Here is an 8130-nt window from a genome sequence, read left to right as displayed (position 1 = left end):
AGACTGTGGAGCACTAGATTTGCATTTTGTGTTCAGTCTGGTTGACTTTGTCTAATGTTATGATCTTTTGTTTGTCAAAGATTGCAGAATGCTGAATTTCAGCCCATTAGACTGAAACTATGTTTTTTCAGTCATGCTGACCTCTTGGAGCTTTTTACCATAGGACCACATTTACAGTAGCAGCCATTCAAAATCACCCTTCCCAGTCAAACACCAGCCAAATGGCAGCCCACTCCCCTGAGACTTCCAGCAAAATCCCCTCCAACTTAAAGCCCCTGGCCTTCTCCTGGGCGTTCAGATTTTTTTTTCTGACTCCACCCTTTCACTGAATTACAGGGTCTGACCAGGAGGTGAAACTTCTCTTTAGATCCTAATGTCCACCAATCATGACAGAAAGAATATTTTAGTACAAAGATTGATGTTTAAAAATGAATTGAAGGGGAATAGCCAAGGGCCCATCAAGGAAAATAGGGAAATTTTGAATGGCTACTACTGTAACTGATCACACCCAGAAATATTCATAAATAGAAAACTTGGAGTGCTTATTAACACGTGAGCAGAGAAGGCAGAAATCAAACCAACAACTTCCAAATGGACAGACACTCCTGTGGGATGACACCAAAAAACTACTTTCCAGCTAACAAACAGCACCAATGCAAATTTTAGCCCAAAACATGGTGGTGGCAGGATCATGCTGAGGGGCTCCTCTGTTGTCAGATGAGAGAAGATGAATAAAGCTTAAATAATAGAGAGAAATCCCGGAGGTACCTGGCTCATCTTTCTGCCAACAAACAACCAGAGTAGCAACTGAAGCTGAAATGACCTTTAACCCCTTAGGAGTCTTAGGAGGAAATTCCGCCTGAAATTACATATGTGAATTAAAGCAAGTACAGCTCCCAAACTATAAATTGGAAATACAGTTTGCATTTCTGTGATAAAAAGGCATTGAGGAACATGTTTCAGGTGGAACCACTATTTCAAATGTCACCATTATTATAGTGATAAAACAAAGAAAAAAATGAAAAATACTCGCCAAATTTATTTTCCAAAATAAACATTGCAAAACACCATAAAACCCCATTTGAAACTCTGGATGAAGTCTTCGACTTTGTAGATCCACATCTTGACTATAAGTCAAGCAAATTTGGACTGAATAGGTTGAAGAATGTTTGTTCCATAAAGTTTTTAGTGGTCAGTGTGCTAGGCGGAAATGCAAAAATTGCAAAAAATGCATCTTTTTACAAAGCATTTGTGAAAAAATAATTTTGAAACATGTTTTAGAAATTTTAAAGCCCCATTTGAGAGGCATGTGGATGAAACACTGTGTGACTGTGTTTTGGCCATTTCTATACATAGATAAACATGAGCAGGTGTCAGTTGGGCCCTGTACTGGACCCACCGGATATAAGGGGTTAACATTTTATGCCTGTAATTTGACAACAAAAAAAAGAAAGAAAGTGTTCAATGAGTTTGATAACCTTTAAAAGACCCAATAAATGAACATATTGTAAGCATAAAACATGCAAGCTGATGTCCATTTCAGAGCAGTTGCTCAGTTAGACGAGACAGTTTCGGTGACATCTACAAGGTCATAGTATAAGACAGGAGCTAGGAAGAAAGACGTGTCCTTAACTCATTTATTGCACTCACCACTACACCTAAAGCTCTCATCTGATCAGACTTTAACCTTCAGATAGATGAGTCATTCATTTGGTAATTCAAGTCCATCATGTCATTATTGTTTCATTTTTTCTGAGAAATAAAGTAGACATCTTTAAGGGCTTAGGAGGAGAGAAAAAGGTTATATATCATTTCAGGCAAGGGGTCAAAGATCAAACATTTTTCTTCGAAATGGACTGAAGACTCCCAAGGACACTTCAGTTTTATGGAATAATATTTCACTAATAATGAAAAAGACCTCTGGCAATATTAAAATGAAAATATTGAGCAGGTTTAGTAGTTCTTTTTCCCTGAGTTCCTAATTAGGTTGCATTGGTGTACAAATTACAATAACTCCTTTAAACCTGCAAAAAATTGTCCGATATCTGAATTCTTGCTCGTTACATTTATTTACAAGACTACTACCAAAGTTTTAAATATTTCAGAATATTTTAACTTAACTCATTTGACCAAGTTTGCAAAGCTCCAGCATTCTGGTTGTGGAGCCTTTATTCTGTAAGCAGAATATAATTAAAATCCTCATCACTGGCGTCTTTGTGAGACTAAGGAAGGACAATCATCTCCGTGTTTAATAATGTCCTATGTTTTTAATTTCCAAAGACTCTGAAAACGCCACGCCTACCCTTAAATTATCTTCATTACAATGCCGGTTGTGTGCTTTATCCCATCTGCATATTGTTTTTTTGTGAATATGAAGGTGAGGTATTCTGATGACCTCTGGCATATAGAGGCATGCCTTAGAGACAGACGCATTGTCAGGTTGTGTTGGTATGAAGTTTGACCAAAATGCAGACAGGAACAGGGGACAGAACCAATGGCAGGCATGGGGAAGATCTTAATAAAGAAATAAACACTTTCAGGAGAAGAAAAAAATAAACTGAATATGAAGCACAGACAGAGATTGAAACAGTCTAGCAAAAGATTTAGAATTATAGTTAGTGAGCTGAAATCCTGAGGGAAGAGTGGAGAATGGCATCAGATGCTGGAAAGCAAATGAAAGGATCATGTGGAGCAGCTGAGACAGAAGGGAAACAGCAAGAGTAAGGAAGAAGAAATAATACCTCTGGATGAGCTGAAATTAGCATTTAAATCAAGGAAGACATTTTAACCGAGATTTGAGAGAAATGGATCCGATTGTAAAAAGAACAAAACCAAACAAAAAACCTGAATACACTAAGATTGAAAAACCTTGGAAACAATAATGTTGTCTCCAAGGTGGGAACAGAGAAAGGAACAGGGAAAAAGGAACAGTATGGCAAAACTGTATAAACATAATTAGACAACATAGAATATAATAAAAATGAAGAAAACAAAAAACTCCGTAGGTCATCTAACTAAAAAAGCTAGCATAAAACTGCCAGCATCAATATTCTGTTAAAGATGGAGTGGGGGATGTCTAAGTGTTTTTGAACCTATAGTAAAACATCTAAACCCAGCACTGTTAAGAATCCAGTTTTTGTGGGTTGTGTTTTTTTGTATCTTTCTCTTCCTCCACCAATAGGTGGTGCCCTCTTCTCGTTGGTTTTCTCGCACAACTGCGGCTGGTTGGCTCATCATTGAGGACTACTTAAGCTGTGGACTGTCACTACCTCGATGCCAGAGTGTTAGCTAGTTTTGGGAAGCCATCCTGCAAGCTGGATGTTTTTGGCCTTCTTCCCCTGGAAGGATTGTTTGAGCCTTACATTGAGCAGGGGATTAACCTCCACAAGTTCTGTTCAAGACCTCCTGGATTCCAAGTGAAAGTCCGCTCCATAGTGCCTCAGGAACCAACCAAATCAAAACCTGTCCGCCCTCCAACGAGTGCGTCCCTCTGGTTAACCCACATAAGGCTGGATTCTGGGAAGAAAGTTTTCTCAACTAACTTCCCTTTCACCAGTACCCTGAGTTTCCTGAATCCAACCCCGTTCATCTCCTCTATAAACCTGTTAAGCTTTTACCCTGGTTTCTCTGAGTGGTTTACTGCATGTGGGTCAGATTCCTTAAGAAAATCGTGACAAACACGGACCAATCCGATCAGCAAGGTAAGATTAAAACATTTTAAATCAGCATCTCAACAGAGATTTTTCCATTTGCCGCTTAGAAACAGAGCTCCTTGATATTTGTAGCTCAGCTGCCGGTTCCTTTACCAAGATGAAGATGAGGTAGAGCAAGATGAAGACACAACTGCACTATTAGATGTGTGTTTTTATCTCTCAACCAAACATTTGGACTTTTTTTAAAAGCAAACCTGAATCCTTTCTTAAACCTTCTCGTGGACTAAATAGAGAAACCTTACCAAAACATGACAAATCAGTTGAATCTAACAATACATAATCTTAAAGGGAAATAAACTATGTTTATTATAATACAAATTAGCCATAATACAATTTGCAACTTTACAAACATACCAAGAAATAATTCAAACACCCCACAAAAAAACAACTAATATTTAATTTGTTTGGTTTCAGCATTGGGCAGACTTTCATTTAAGGCAAGCAGTAACAGCTTCCTACTACAGGCCGGTCCAGGCCTGCAGGTCCTGCAGGGCCACTATCCTACAGGTTTTCGGTGTTCGTCTGCTTTAGCACAGCTGATTACCTCAGTGCAACAATAGCCTGTAAATTATGTGGTGAAGTGCCGACTTTGGGCAGTCCTGGGATACTACCTTCTAACTTTCAGTCTTATCTGCTTATGTTGCTTCCTTCAGATGTACCGTTCTCAAAGTCAACATTTAAAACAATAAATAAGGCAATAAGGCTTTCTATTTGGAACCTTAAATTTCAATTTCTTCATATTTTGGAGGAGAAAAAAAAAGAAACACTACACAGTCCTCTTTAAATCTCTGACTAACAGTAGCAGCTGTCACTCGTTTCGCAGTGGGAGCTTCTAGTTAGCTCTCTCCAGCAGCTACTGTTTGTGGGTTAACTGCAGGGGTATTGTCTCCTATTGTCTTTCCCAGATTCTGCAGATGGGTTTGGATGGGTGCTAATTGCACAAACTGGCAGGCCAAGCTCTGATTCTCTATCTGCGAATAGGGCTGTGATGAAAAATGTGATCAATGGGATATTAATTAAAGGATCCAAGATGCCAGAAAAATAACTCTTACATAGAGAACCTGTGAGTCGCATAAGATTAATTACCTTTAAGGGATGTTTAGTCTGCCTCACATCACAAATGAGATTCTATCTCTTTCTGGTTCAACAAACCTTAAGAAATCTCAAGATTTCTAAAGGCTCAAATCTCTAGAAAGGTTCTGCCACACTGGTGCCTCTTACCAGCTAATCCGATCTGAGAAGTTCATGGATTAACCTAAAAACTGAAACACCACATAGACATAAATTTGACCAGAAATAGTGTGTGCGTGGATGGTTATTTGTCCTGTTTGTCTCTGTGTTACCCTGCGATGGACTGGCGACCTGTCCAGGGTGTACCCCGCCTCTCGCCTGTAGACTTCTGGAGATCCACCAGCACCCTGGTGGATCTCCAGCACCCTCTGTTCCCAAGCATAGAGATGTCTACTGTATATCTACAGTTGATTTACTAAAAATGCTTTTCAGTAAAACTCAACAGCAATAACTCCAATAACAAACGATAATTTTATTCAAAATGTATTTATTAAAAATGCTTAACAATTCCTGTAATGAATGAATATCACAATGAAAGAAATAATGTCTCATCTAAACATCCCTCACTTAACAATAAAAGTTAACAATAACTCTCAACTCCCAATAACACTTGATACTCAGCCTCAGTAATGAACAAAATAATGTCTTTTCTGTAGGCTATTGGTAAAAATAAATTAACAAATGAGCTAATTAACAAAAAATACTTCTTGTGTAGCAAAAATAATAAAAAATTTACCAAAAACGAACAAACATATCAATAGACTATCTTGACTTTCGGAGTCCAGGTGGCTTTTCAGATCCCTTGCACCTCCATTGGACACCGAGACATATGTGCCTGCTTTGCACACTGTGCACAAGGCCTCCCATTTGTCTCGATCCAGTCTGAAAGCGGGGAAACTCTTTTGTAAATCGTCGGTATACATACATTTGCGCTTTTGCACGTTGTTGGCGTACTGACAGCCACGCTATCTATATTCTGATTAAGAACAGGGCTGCTCGCACTGATGCGGCTCAGGGGTTACATCACACGCAGCGCCGTGCGCAGTGCCCTATTGCCTGTAAATTTAATGGTCCAATGAAGGTAATTTAAAAAATCAGGACATTTCCTCACTTTCTAAAAAAAACCCGGGACGACCGGGACAGGACGTGAAATACGGATATGTCCCAGGAAATACGGACGTTTGGTCACCCTACATTAGAACAAACCCAAGTCATGGATCCAAGCTGCAGATAATTATGTAGTAATAGGAGCAAGTCGGTGCTCATTTATATGCATGTATGTTTGTTTTTCATATTGGTATATGTGGCACAGGTTTATATGGAAACCAGTGGCACATATCCAGCTGTAAAATATTGATGAAAACTTGTATCTTTGGTGCATGAAAAAGTTTGGGTTTTGAGTTTGCTCGCTAATACACTAATCTGCTAAAAGTATGTAAATAGCTTAATTTATAGGCTATACCATATATAACAACAGTTACAACTGACCAAAGTGCTGTACAACTACATTAAAGGATAAAATAAATAAGTAGAGAGATTATTACAAGATAAAACAAATTCAAATAAATAAAGAAATAATAGTAATACATTATTCTTGCTTAGCTTGTGTTGAAGGCCAGTGGAAAGAAGTGAGTTTTCAACAACAGCTTGAAAACATGAATAGACTGGGTCATTTTAACATTCAATGGAAGGCTGTGCAGATCCTGGGAACCGCTGCGGCAAAAGCCTGGTCTTATCTGGTTTTCAGCTTACATTCTGGAACCTCCAGATTTAACTGAATGGAGGATCTCAGTGATTGGCCTGGATCATGGCTCGACAAAATCCCTGCCAGGTAGGGACAAGCCAACCCGTTCAGTCATTTAGAAAGCTTCAATAGTGTGGGCTGGCGACATTAAGGGGACATCAGACACAATAATATAATTTGGGGGTCTTTATTTCCAGACTGCTCTATCCACAAGGACAGCATTAAATATTATTTGGATGGCAAATCAGTTTTATATCAAAATAAATACTGAAAAAATACTGAAACAATGACCTGTTCTCCAATACAACAAAGGAGATCGCACAAGGACTAGTTTCAAATGAAATTAGGGTCTATCTCTAAAACTGTTAGACTTAGAAATTAAACTGCATAAACCAAAATGTTCAAAACAAGGAAAGAGCATAAACAACTGCACTGGTACTTCCCTGCAAATATAACAACAAAATGAACAAAAATTAGCCTGACATAGTCCGACTCAATTCTAGTCAGAATATGAGTCTGATGCTGCTCCATAGAGCTGTGATTATGGGGCGTGTTTCGAACGAACCAGGAAAAAAAATGCCTCTGCACTCAATTGGATAGACCTACAACCATTAAGAGCAACGGAGTGCGTGACGTATGTTAAGCGATGCATAGTTGTTGTCCACAAAAATCAAAGCGTGCAGTTTCACGCCTAGAATAAGAAGATAAGACTTGATCGCGTTTCTCTGTTCCTCTTTTAAAATTAATTTGCTGTCGATATCTTCTAGAACAGACCTAATAGCAGAATCTACTCACCCAAACTCTCCAGCGGCAGCCATTGTTGTTGTCACCCAAGCGCGCTTTGGTCACGTGGTTGATTACGTTACTCTTGATCATCTGTCTATCATCGTATAAAGCCCGCCCTGACAATTTGATTGGATCGCCTGACAGTGGGCGATAATACTCGCGCTACTATGGAGCAGAGCCAGACCGAACTTCCCCGAACTCAAACCTTGTGGGCGGGACTAAGTTCGGACTGGCACCCAGGCTAAACAAAAATACCCATCATGTTTAAGCTTCCATCAGACATTCGATTCCTGAAACAAAATTATCATACAACATTGGAGAAAATACTCACAAATGGTTTCAGTTACTGTAGCTCATCAATGACAGGTAACGCCAACTGTTCATTGAAGTAGGGAATTGCAACAATAAAAGAACAGAAATGTGTCTACAATGATTGAATCCAAAATGTTCCACCTGGCAGGCATCCCGGCAACCCGTCTTACAAATAGGATCAAAGATCATGAACTGCATCCAAACATTACGGTCAGCAAATGAGTGACGTCCTGCATTTTGGTACTTAAGCTGGTGATTTCAGTTGACTATTTTTGGAAAAAGATAAAGATGATTACATATTTACCCTTTGCAAAGTAAGTCCTTTCTCTCCCGAGAGCTGGAGAAATGCATGTGTTCAGAGCTACTCTGTTTTTTCTTCCCTTACTGTTGACTTCCAGCGGTATCAGTCACGAAATAGTGCACGCTAGTGGTGGTACATTGTAACGTCCTTAAATCCAGCATTTTATTGTCATTACACTGTCATACATACAGAGCAACGAAATT

This window comes from Cyprinodon tularosa, unplaced genomic scaffold (assembly GCF_016077235.1).
Source record: "Cyprinodon tularosa strain WSP-4 unplaced genomic scaffold, ASM1607723v1 ctg317, whole genome shotgun sequence".
Taxonomy (NCBI): Eukaryota; Metazoa; Chordata; class Actinopteri; order Cyprinodontiformes; family Cyprinodontidae; genus Cyprinodon; species Cyprinodon tularosa.
Note: the sequence above shows the minus strand (reverse complement) of the source record.